Source organism: Triturus cristatus, chromosome 10 (assembly GCF_964204655.1).
Source record: "Triturus cristatus chromosome 10, aTriCri1.1, whole genome shotgun sequence".
Lineage (NCBI taxonomy): Eukaryota > Metazoa > Chordata > Amphibia > Caudata > Salamandridae > Triturus > Triturus cristatus.
Window position 1 is genome coordinate 1,145,841,222 of NC_140593.1, and position 13,627 is coordinate 1,145,854,848.

Below are 13,627 nucleotides of genomic sequence, written 5' to 3' on the forward strand. Positions count from 1 at the left end.
CAGACAACAAGGACCTCAGACCTCACAGCTGTACCCTGGCCTGGGTTGCAGCCCTATACATGAAACATCACTTGACCCCCAAACAAAGCCACCCAAGCTGGAGGGAGGAAATCTACCCATACCAAAGTCACATTGTGGGTGATATCCACCAGACTATCACCTTCAGGAACAGGCTGGGGGCTGCCCTGCAGACCCTCAGGTAACTGTAGCCCACACCATGCAGCGAGAGCAGAAGGGAGGATGTAACTCATTATGAGTCTAGCCCCTGCAGCAGAGGATTGTAGTGTCCAGGAGGACTCGTCACCGTACAGTTCCCTACTCCAAGAGGGCTGTCCCGCACACTTGCCCACACCATTCACCATCCAAGTCATAGGTCATGTGACCGGGCTAATAAACTGGAGCTGGGACCAGCTGCCCTTTGCATGGTTTATTGCCCCCGCCAGCACTTACAGACCAGGACACTTGACTGGCAACAAGGCAGACCAGATCCGTGCAGCGCTGCTACTCGAAGCATACAGAGTCTCTACTCAGGCATCTATGCTCCGGCCCTATGATGTACCCTAATACAGAGGACTCCATCACGTAATGGTGGGTAGATGCATTGCCTCGTGGCCTACTCAAAAGGAGACCCAAAATATTGATGCGATCCCGGGGATCAACGAGTCCAACATCACTGATGACACCATCACCCTATCCTGGCCTGTGCTTCCATCCCAAGGGAGCTCACAGCCCTCCTGCACAGATCTTCATGTCCGAAGGAGAGAGGGCCCTCGCCAGTGATGGTGACCGCCCCTGCCTCCAGGCACCAGTGTCTTTGCATCAAATTGAGGCACTAAGTGCCAGCTCTTGCTTCAAAATGGGCAGGTTCCAGATCTTTGTCAGTATTTCTTTAGCGTCTCTATTTCGTGTTGTTCCCTTCCTCTTTAGGTAGCATTGGCCTGATGTACCCCGCTCCATCTTGCAGACGATGATCCAAAGTTTTTACAAATAGAAAAACTTGGGGATCACCTTCAGTGGGAGTATGTCTTGGAAACAGCATCTGACCAAAGTTGCCCTAAAACTAAAAATGTGGGCAGTTCTCAAAGAATATAAGGACTCACACCAAACCTATTTATCCTGACCTTCAACCATATGAGGCCAGCGCCTTGGGGCCAGCTTTATATGGGCTGAGCTATTGGGGTTCACAAACATTGACATACAAGCACTGAAAACAATTTTTTTGTACCCTTGCACTTCTCCCTCCTAGCACTCCTTTGGTCTCGCTCTTTTTGGACTTGGGTGTAAGAAGCTTGATTGACCAAGGTAGGCTCCGTCCCTTGTTATAGTGGAGTTGATTGTGGTCTACCCTAGAAATCACACACTATGTCGTAGCCCTTCAGGACGTCATGCTGGCAGGTCATCTTGCGATAATACCTTGGCTACTGAATATCCAAGAGTTGCTGCACTGCATTGGGGTCCCCGCTCTTTGGACCCATGCAGCCACTACTTCCTTCCCATCAAACAATCTCTTGAAGAAGCTTTATTGGTCAGCGGCAGAGGCAAATGGCCACAGAAGAGGTCTGATCTTCCCAAATTGGCCTGAAAATGTTTTCCTTTCAAGCCTCTGAGAGGCTACGAACCATATTGGGATCAAATGACTGTCCCTCCTGGCAGGAAGTTATACCTCCAATTTAGAGCGGGTATTCTCCTGTTGAGAGTTTTCACTGAGAGATAGACTGCTGGGGCCAATGACACATGTTCTGCATGGTCTTCTTCAGTTTAGTGTGCTGCACATGTTTTTTTTGCGTGCCCTGCTTATGCCCGCCCCCTCAAATCTTGGGTAGCCTCCACTTGTGGGCGTCTTCACAAGCCACCTAGCTGTACTTCTTATCCTGAGGTCTGATTGCAGCTGATCGCTTGCCATACCTGTAGCCAAGTTCCTTGGGGCAATGTGGACACTGCATAGAAAGACCAGGGGGGGCTCCTCAAGTAGGCGGAGGAGCGTTGCCCCAATACTTTCTCGCAGTGCGAGAAGCAGAAACATAAAATGGTATAAATACCATTTTATGTTTCTGCTTCTCACACTGCGAGAAAGCAGAAGAAGTGTTTGGTTGGGGGCGGGTGGGTATACGGGTCGGGGGGAGTGACTAGCCCAAGGTTGTGGGCGCTGACTGTTTGGTCGGCCCCAGGGCTGGCCAAACCAGTCATGCACACTCTCCGTTTTCTCCATGTAGTCTGCATGCAGCCTGCATGGAGAAAACGGCCTCCCCATAGATGCCTGTGCGGTGGCGTCCCAGCCAATCACAACGCTGCCATTGCAGCGTTTTGATTGGCTTAGGGGAGGAGAGGGAGTCTGCCTGCTTCTGCTTCGTGGGAGCAGAGAGAGGAGACATGACGTAGGACTGGAGGCGAATGTAAGTTTAATTCTTTTTTATTTATTAAATTGACCCCCCCCTTATGATCCCCCACCCGCGAGTCATGCCAGCCACGACTGGACTCCACCCCCTGCTTAAATTTCTCTGGGATACTAATTTTATCTTGCTTGTATTTAGCGCCAGTGCAACAACTTTTATCATCATTTTAGTATTCATTTTGACCATACTAGTTAATAATCTATTATAGTTTTTTCATGGCATCATTAATATTTATCTGGGAATGTGATATGTCAAACTGTACAGAATTTCATTGTGTAATTTATTTATTGAGTGTTCATTTCTGTATTGCACTTGCACTTTTATGGCCCTGAAGGCTGAAATAAAGTTACTTGATGATGAGAAAAAGGATGAGCTGTAGAGTTCAGGATATCAATTGCAAAACCCTTGATTATCCAGAGATTAAGTAACGAGACAAGCTTTGATGGTGGTGGTAAAGGAGAGAAGCCATAACTCAGGTTCCCCACAATGAAAGCAGCCCTTCAGGGGACCTGAGACCCAGTCCACCAGAACTCTGAGGAATACCTTCAATTCTGCTTCGGGACGGAGAACTAACAATTCAGAGTACTGCGTATCAGCCTCTCAGTGGCACCGAGAGTCCTCACAAAGATATTGGCTCCTACAGTTGCTGCTTTACAACTAAACGGTATACAGATTATGCCTTACTTAGATGACTGAGTAATTTACACTCCTCCGCTATAAAAGGCATGAGAACAAGTCCATGTTGTGTGTCCAGTTCTACAAAAATTTGGCTTTCTGCTGAATTTGAAGAAATCATGACTCGAACCACTGCATACCTAAAATTCATAGAGACACACTTCAGAACCAGTGTGTGGAAGGTGTTTTCCCCCAAAGACTTTGCCTTGACTCTTCAGCATCAACTATCACCTCAACTCCAAGCAGAAACTACAATGTCAGAACAGTTCCTGAGATCCATGGTCTGGTGGAGTCTGGGACCAATGTCATGGTCACAAATGCATCTGAAGCTGCTAGTGTGGCGTCTATTGAATCATTGAACCCAACATTGATGAGCATGGAACAGTCCATTCCAATAACAAAAACACTGAAAGAAGAGCTGAGTTGGTTGATGAAGGATGAATTTTTACTAAAGGAAGTAGCACTTCATCCACCAATTCCAGTGGAGATCACATCAGATGCCAGCCACATAGTTTGCGGGTGTGGTATTGGAAAACAAACAAGTGCAGGGGAAAAGGCACCATCACAGTGCCTCCAATCCTCCAAGTTGAGGGAATTGGTAGCAAATTTCCTTGAACTGAAAGCTTTCACGCTATTAATCTAGAGAAAAGATGTTGCCATAAGAACAGACAACCAGTGAGAAAAATGTGCGTAAATAGACAAGAAGAAACAAGATCCCCAACAAACGCCATATTAAGATACTTCATAGGAATATGCTCAGAGGAAAATCTGGGTCCCCTGACAACCATATACATTCATGATAGCAGACCATCTTAGCATGAATTTCCCAACATTAACAGACTATCAGCTGAATTACAAGATATGTCATATAATTACTCAAATATAGGGTTAACCTTGGGTTGACCTATTTGGATCCAAAACTAATGCACAACAACCAGTTTTCTGCATGAGAGAACAAAGAGGGGAACCATGGGCAGTGGATGCAGAGTCAATAAGATGCCATTTGTCCAACTCCCCTCCTCCTGAGAATGCTAAAGATGATTCAGAAGGCGAAGATGCAGGCAATCTCAGCAGCCCCTTATTAAAGAAAATACGAACTTAATGAGATTCAACAGCCCCTTCATTTTTTCCAGATGTGTCATTCCAAGTATATTGAAGCCCGTGATTGACGGCTTGGAAATAGAGGGGCTTGCTCTTCAAAACCTCGGTTGTTCACGACCAGTAGCGATTGATATGTCGGTGACTAAGCACCTTACTTAATACTAGCAAATCTTACATCATGAACTTAGGAAATTTCACAAAATGATGCCAATTTAAAAAATTTAACCAGTATTTTATAACCTTTTGAAATCCTAGATTTCTTAATAGAGGGATTCATGAAGAATTTAGTAATGGCCACACTTAGATCCCAGTGGGCAGCCAGTCGGTCTTTCAGAGAACAGGTCAATCTTCGTCTACAATAGAAAATGTAGTAAATAGATTGTTATATAGCTTTTCGCTGAAAAGACCAGCTGATCACGTAACATTATGATTGTGTGATTTATCCCTAGTGTCAAATGTACTCCAATCTCCTCGATTTGAGCCATTCAAGGAGGTCTCCTTGCAGTATGTAACAGCTAAAGTCACTTTCTTGTTAGCAATAATATCAGCTAAAAGTGTAGGAGAGATTGGAACATCAGTCATTCATGAACCTTACATAAACTTTCTTACCCAATGAAGTAATTCCTAGCCAGGGCCAGGATATATTTACAAAATTATTTCCAACTTTCATGAAGAACAATAGGTAATTTTGCAGATTTTCTACAAAGGTTGAAAAACTGAAGATAATCCATCTTTCTATTAGTCCCTTTCAAATACCTCGCTCGTTGTTTGTTTTAATTTAATGGCAATGCAAAAGTTAAGAAACCATCTACATTAACAATAAACAGGTGAGTTACATTTGCTATAATATCAGCAGGTGAAATGGCTGTACCGTTATAAGAAATTGGGTTACTGTTTTTGAATGGTATCCGGCCAGGCCCTGCACCCACTGTGGGTGGTCAACTACCACGCCAGCAGCCAGGGCCTGCACCAAATTCTCTGTGGACAGCCAACCCCCCCCCACTGCACACAGCCTTTAGTTGCCAATACCCCATGATCACCCACTCCTCAGTGGACCCTAATCTACATTTTTCTTCCCAGACTTGCTGTACCTTCACGTTTCCGCAAGTGTGTGCATGCTTCACTGTGTGAAGCTTGCATGGTCCCGCGGTACAACTCGTGCGGGAGTACTAAAGTACCTCACAGGAGGGCAGCTCTGGGTCCTGCGGGATGTTTTAGTTTTGGCCCATGGTGGAGGTGTCCCTGTGATTCCCTTCCTCAGGGGTGCCATGGGAGTTAGGGTATCCCTACCGTACCCTCTTATATGTTTATTATTCTTCAACTTCTTGATACTGGATCTGAGACCCTGTGTCATGTAATGGTGTCTGCAACAATTGTGTTCGAGGTGTGTCCAGCTAATCCGTTTGCTCCGTCTGGACCGAGATGACTCGTCGGGAAAAAGAGCACCTTCGGATAATCAGATTGCTTAAGTCCTTTGTCACCATTTGTCTCCATGTACCTAATTTTTTTTAACCATTTCAAGCCCAACCCAGGCACCTCTTTGAATGTGAATCGCTTGAAAATGACGGAGCGGACTTGCACCAAATTATGAAAAGCACACTTTTTGAGAAGAAAACTAACTTTCTGCCAAACGTGGTGTAATTCCATTCAGATGTTTTTCCTGTATCTCTTTCTAACATTTCCTATGGGAAATAACATAGGAAAATTACATTTTGGGACCCTCCTTTTCTCTGCCTCCACTGGACGGTTCACCCTGAAACTTTCCCAGAAGGAGCTGAGGTGAATGAACTTTTTTGTGAAAGTTTTGTGAAGATTTATCAAATAGCACCAAATGTATTAGCAAAATAAAAATGCTTTTCCTATAGAATTTCTGACCTGACTATAACTACACAGTGGCAGCTTAGCTGCTGCCACTATGTAATATATATATTATATAAACTGTCCCAAAAATAATGGGAGTGGAAAGCTGATATATATATATATATATATATTACCTACTGGCGGTCGCCAGTAGGTAGTTATAGTTAGGACCACGTTTCCATAGGAAATCTGCGACATTCTATTTTGAATAACTTTTGCGCCGGTCGACGAATCCTTGCGAATTTTTCAAAATAGGTGGGGCCCTACGCTCCGCTCCTACCCTGAAAGTCTCGGGGGGATTCGTCAAGCGGGGGCTGAGATAAAAGGGGGGTCCCAAAACGCGTTTTTCCCATGCATTTTTCCATAGGACCTTTAGACACAGCTACAGCCCGAACGGCTGAACAGAATTACTTGAAATTTGGCAGAGAGGTAGTCCTCAGGTCAAGGAAGTGCCTTTTGTAGGTTTGGTGTAAATCTGTTCAGTCGATTCTGAGAAAATAGCCTTTAAATCAATATATATATCTGAGCCAGCTTACGGTGCGCTTACGTTGCGCTTACCGTACGCGTACGGTGACGTGCGCGAGCGCGATTCTGATTGGCTGTTAGATCTTAGTAAACATTCGAATCGGTCGAAACCAGGAAGCGGCGGCCGCCATTTTCTCTCTCGCACTTAGAGTGTGGATTAAAAAACAAAGGACAAAAACATGTAAAGCAGCTGTTTAGGCAGCTCCAAAGCACCTAGCCATGTTGAGGGAGTCCCCAAAGATCCCCCAAGGCCAAAAAAGGAATTTTAATTTTTTCGCTAATTTCGCCGATTACGCTTACCGTACGGTAAAAAATTAGAGAAAAAAAAAATTATCCACACCCTCCCCACCCCATGTGCAAATGGTGCCCGAAGGGCACCATTTGAGCATAGCTTATCATTGTTTAAAAAAAAAAAAAAAATAAATAACCTTTCACAACGAAGCGCATCATATGTCCTCCATGTGCGCACAGTGCGCGAAGCGCATCGTGCGTACATGGCCCATCTAGCGTAACGTGGGCACGCGGTGCGCGTAGCCCACGTACCATATGTAAAGCCAAGCCCACTTCACGCCACACACAGCCGAAGGGGTTGGCCCTAGGGCCCGGCCTGCGGAAAGGCCCTGCATGTAACCCCTCGCGGTCAGGCAAGGCCACGCACTGCCGAAGGCATGCACAGCATGTGGTTGGTCTCGCTGGTACTGGCTGCTCTCAGGCAGAATTACAGACTTTTTGAAAGAGTCACAAAACCAAAATATAAAAAATGTGCCTATTGGCTTTATCATGGGCGAGCATATAAATATATAAATATATAAAGCAGATCTATCATCTTGCTCCCAAAATCACTAATATTTTTAATCAAATGTATATTTCAGTAATTCACTTAATGAAATGTTCAATAATACTGATTATTAAAAAAATAACAATACCGTTTTAATAAAAAATACAACATGTCTGTGAGTCTTTCTTTTGACATAGTTTTTGTTATTGCATTTGGTGGGCTAAAAGATATTAATAGAAAGACAGACATTAAAAAAAAAGTTTTAACATTTTTAAACCCACAAAATGCTATCATGAAAACAACCACAAGAGGGCCTTGCACTACAGCTGAAGAGCGCAGAGCTCCAGCTATGAGTGCTTTAAACAAAAATCATAAGCTAAGCTCAGGGCCACTGGAATTATGCAATTGTGCGGCCACGGCGATTTTCTCATAATTATAGATTTGCCACATAATCCATCATCTGCCGCATAATTTTAACAAAAAAAATCTGTCTACCTCAAATGGTTCAAAAGTAACTAAAAATGCAGTGACACGTGTTGCATTGCAGTGAAAGGCACTTTAGCAAAGTTGGACTCGTCACCTTTATGTTACTTATTGCTACATTTGGGGGTTAAACGGGTACTAATGAAGTGCAGCTAATACTCAGATAGTGTTACCAAGTTTAAAAATGTTGAAATACTGAAGAAATACTATTACAGATAGTGCCACTTTATGCCACATAATTGGAATTTTTCTTGCAGCATTACTTACTCAACCTTGATACATAATTTGTCCCTCTCCTGCCGCATAATTCCAGTGGTCCTGGTTAAGCTCTCCTTGGGTCATGGATTTAATGACCAAGGAGAGTTACATTTTTTTATGTTGCCTAGGGGGCTGCTGCAATCTCTTCAGCCCCTCACAACATTAAAAAAGGCTTGGTGATGCCGCAACGTATTCTAAGGGTTCGCAAAAAAATAGAAACGAAAACTCCCTGCAAGGTACTGTGGGGCACTCCTTTTAGGAGCAGTGAATAATAAATGAGAGGCTCCTGCCACTCCTTATTTTTTCATGCGTGTGCTTCGTTGCCCACCTGGGGCATCCTTTAAAGAAAATACTTATTGGGGATGGAGGCATGCAGCCCCACCTCCCTGAGCCTTTACAAGCCCCTGGGACCTATCACTTGTGGCTGTTTTCTTTTTTATGGGGAGAGGGGTGCGTGGTCCCCCTCCATGAGAATTAAGAGGTCCCAGGGACCCCTAAGCAGTATTGTTTTTAAAGGGGTATGGGGACGCGCAACCCCCTCCCTGACTGTTAACTGGTACCGAGGTCCCCGCCCCTGGGGTCTTTTTTTATTTTAATGAAAGAAGGCACATGGCCCCCTTTCGCAAGCCACTACAGACCTTGGGGACTCCATCCCCGGGGTCATACTTTTTTTTTTAAGGCGAGTTTGCCTCCCCACCTTGAGCCCATGTGGGCCCGGCGACCCATTCCCCGGTCCTTTTATTATTATGGGGAAGGGAGCACATGGGCCCAGTGAACGCCATCGCCGGGGCCTAATGTAGGTGCCCCGGTGCCCACCCGGGTTCCCCACAACAATTCTGGGGCTGCAGGGGGAGCCCCAGAGCCCCTGTGGCCCACCGGCTCCCTGCGTGCACCCATTCTAGGTGCAGCGGGAGGCGGCATTGTTCCAGCCCAGCGGGAGCAGGTGTTTATCAATGCTGCTACCAAGTGGGAGCAATCTGAGTTTCCCTGTCCGCAAGAGTGCGGGCAGGGAAACAAATGTCTGCTCTCCTCTCACCGGATGGGAGCAGACACGTTTTCCCTGCCATGCTCTTGCAGGCAGGGAAACTGTGTCCTGGTGGTTGGCTCCCCTGAGCACCACAGCAGAGCTAGCCCCCAACGGCCGGTGTCCGATTGTCACCTTCAAGGCTTCGGGAGGAGGCAGTGGTGACGCAGTTTATGCAGGGCCCCTGGGGATGGTGTCCTCAAGACCATGATCAGCTCAGGGAGGGGGGCCTTATGCGCACCCTCTTCGCCAATATATATTCCATTTGACCCCATCCCTGGCCCACCTCAGGTGTCATTTTACTTTAAAAGAATATGGCGGCCACCATTTTTTTTCCTGCGGTCTTGCAGGAGTACAGTGCGATACCAGTAAAAAACCTTTAAAAAAAAATGTTGGCCACAGAAGGGAGAGGACCCAAGGAGAAAAAAGCCCCCTTGGCCAATTGGAACAATCTATTTTTTTTTTAAGTAGCACTTTTGAGAATCTCATGAGAGTGCCTCGAACCAAACCGTCTAGATATACAAATATTTGTGTACCTTAATTTCTCAAAAACTACTGAACAGATTTACCCCGGCAGTATTTGCAATATCTCGTTCCAAAAAATCTATGGCAAATGCATGAGGATTTTGGGACCGCCCCTTTTTCTCAGCCCCCGCTTCACAGATCACCATGAAACTTTCAATGAAGAAACTAGGCAAAAAAAGAGCACTTTTTAGGGAAGTTATTAGCAAAGCAAAAATGCATTTCTTAAGGAAGCACAAACTTAACTATGACTATATATATATATATATATATATATATATATATATATATATATATATATATATATATATATATATATATATATATATATTCCCGTCAGTACTCCATTCCAAAGGAACAGGGCAGCACTCTTGGAGTGACAACACATTTTATTGTGCAACAGAAACAATGTGTTCTCTATCACCTGATAAAAAGTGGTCCTAATCCTGAGTGATACTACCTTTGGAACGTCCAACCTCGCCCCCAGGACCTCTGAGGCAATAGGCCCCCTGGGGTCCCTGGACCACACACCTGCCAGTGGTTTTCTGATGAGCAAGTTAGATTGCACTGGCCTTGAGGCAGTGAATCTGCCTTAAATGGAAGGAATGGGATGCCGACACCTACAGTTAAGTACCAGGGGAAAGGGTGATTAAAGAGCAGCTGAGCCCATGGTAAAATGAAACCCAAAGGCCACAGCCCCCCAAGCAGGGGCAGAAACTAGTAGAGTAAGGGCCATCATTCTTTTTTCCCCACAATCTGTGCCAGCTAATTTCAGTACATTTATCACGTGCACAGATTTTCCGAGAGGCTTGATTGAGCACAGAGGGACGCAATCTTTCATGTGTGGCAGTGCAGGATTAATTAGCAGCCATTATCAAAATGCAATTTATAAACAGCAATGGTTTTGCGTGTAAAACCTTTAATTGAATTACCCCCTAGAGTCTCATTGTCTAAGTTTTCCATGTTGGTAAGTCTTGTTAATTAAGTTTTTCTGTGCCCTTGTTCTTTGCTTGTAGAATGTTTTGTGGTTCAAAATCTGGTCACTCTACCAATGGCAAGTTAGCCAGACAACAAGGACCTCAGACCTCACAGCTATACCCTGGCCTGGGTAGTAACCCTATACATGAAACATCACTTGACCCCCAAACAAAGCCACCCAAGCTGGAGGGAGGAAATCTCCCCATACCATAGTCACATTGTGGGTGATATCCACCAGACTATCACCTTCAGGAACAGGCTGGGGGGCTGCCCTGCAGACCCTCAGGTAACTGTAGCCCACACCATACAGCGAGAGCAGAAGGGAGGATGTAACTCATTATGAGTCTAGCCCCTGCAGCAGAGGATTGTAGTGTCCAGGAGGACTCGTCACCGTACAGTTCCCTACTTCAAGAGGGCAGTCCCGCACACTTGCCCACACCATCCACCATCCATGTCATAGGTCATGTGACCGGGCTAATAAACTGGAGCTGGGACCAGCTGCCCTTTGCATGGTTTATTGCCCCCGCCAGCACTTACAGACCAGGACACTTGACTGGCGACGAGGCAGACCAGATCCGTGCAGCGCTGCTACTCGAAGCATACAGAGTCTCTACTCAGGCAGCTATGCTCCGGCCCTATGATGTACCCTAATACAGAGGACTCCATCACGTAATGGTGGGTAGATGCATTGCCTCATGGCCTACTCAAAAGGAGACCCAAAATATTGATGCGATCCCGAGGATCAACGAGTCCAACATCACTGATGACACCATCACCCTATCCTGGCCTGTGCTTCCATCCCAAGGGAGCTCACAGCCCTCCTGCACAGATCTTCATGTCCGAAGGAGAGAGGGCCCTCGCCAGTGATGGTGACCGCCCCTGCCTCCAGTCACCAGTGTCTTTGCATCCAATTGAGGCACTGAGTCCCAGCTCTCGCTTAAAAATGGGCAGGTTCCAGATCTTTGTCAGTATTTCTTTAGCGTCTCTATTTCGTGTTGTTCCCTTCCTCTTCAGGTAGCATTGCTCTGAGTTACCCCGCTCCATCTTGCAGATGATGATCCAAAGTTTCTACAAATAGAAAAACTTGGGGATCACCTTCAGTGGGAGAATGTCTTGGAAACAGCATCTGACCAAAGTTGCCCTAAAACTAAAAATGGGGGCAGTTCTCAAAGAATATAAGGACTCTCACACCAAACCTATTTGTCGATGACCTTCAACCATATGAGGCCAGCGCCTTGGGGCCAGCTTTATATGGGCTGAGCTACAGGGGTTCACAAACATTGACATACTTCCAAGCACTGAAAACAATTTTTTTGTACCCTTGCACTTCTCCCTCCTAGCACTCCTTTGTTCCCGCTCTTTTTGGACTTGGGTGTAAGAAGCTTCATTGACCACGGTAGGCTCCGTCCCTTGTTATAGTGGAGTTGTTTGTGGTCTACCCTAGAAATCGCACACTATGGTGCCAATTACGATCCGGTAAAAAAAATTCCCGTACGACTCGTATCCGGTCTTTTTACCGTACGAATCGTACAAGTGCCGTACAAACTGGCAATCACGATTCGCATGGTAAAAAGCCCATACGAGTCGCATTGGGAATAATTCCCCACACGTCCTCGGGTCGGAAAAAGTGTCCGACACGTCCTCGGACGATTTACCGTACAAACGTGAAAAGCGAAGTCCGACCGGGGAATCACGATCCGTCCCGGGCGTCCAAATGTACAACCGTATGGTTAAAAGACCGTCCGCACCGAACTCCTATAACAACCATGGAGACGTCCAAACAGGTGCCCGGTACGTGCCGTACCCCCCCCAGCCCCCGCATGTACGCGTCGAACCCCCCGTGTATGTACACCCGAGTACGTGTCGAACCCCCGTGTATGTACACCCGAGTACGTGTCGAACTGTACGTGTCGAACCCCCCGTGTATGTACACCCGAGTACGTGTCGAACCCCCCCGTGTATGTACACCCGAGTACGTTCGAGTCGTACCCCTACCCGTGTATGTACGCTGGGGGTACGCACCGTACATACACGGGTGGGGGTACGACTCGAACGTACTCGGGTGTACATACACGGGGGGGTTCGACACGTACTCGGGTGTACATACACGGGGGGTTCGACACGTACTCGGGTGTACATACATGGGGGGGTTTGACACGTACTCGGGTGTACATACATGGGGGGGGTTCGACACGTACAGTTTGACACGTACTCGGGTGTACATACACGGGGGTTCGACACGTACTCAGGTGTACATACACGGGGGGGTTCGACACCTACAGTTCGACACGTACTCGGGTGTACATACACGGGGGGGTTCGACACGTACTCGGGTGTACATACACGGGGGGTTCGACACGTACTCGGGTGTACATACACAGGGGGGTTCGACACGTACAGTTCGACACGTACTCGGGTGTACATACACGGGGGGGTTTGACACGTACTCGGGTGTACATACACGGGGGGTTCGACACGTACAGTTCGACACGTACTCGGGTGTACATACACGGGGGGTTCGACACGTACTCGGGTGTACATACACGGGGGGGTTCGACGCGTACATGCGGGGGCTGGGGGGGGGTACTGTGCGCACATGCGGGGGCTGGGGGGGGTACGGCGCGTACATGCGGGGGCTGGGGGGGGGGTACGGCGCTTACCGGGCCACCTACTCTGGTCGTTTCGCGCCGTACTTCGCATTTCCGGCACTTTTTGGGTGCCGTAAAAATATTGCCGTCCGGACTGCTGTCGGTTCCAATCGTACTTCCTGGGTCGTGAAACGCTGCCTGGAAGCGTCCCGACGTCACGCCGCAGCATTCCCGGATCACATTCGTATGCATATTTTCGTCGGTCGGTGTTTTTTACGATTCGTACGGAAATGGTGTTTCCGTGCGAATCGTAATTCCATGTTTGACAACCGGGTACGAGTCGGACGGAGAATACGCTCCGACCGACGGTTCGTACCCGGTTTTTACCGGATCGTAATCGGCACCTATGTCGTAGCCCTTCAGGACGTCATGCTGGCAGGTC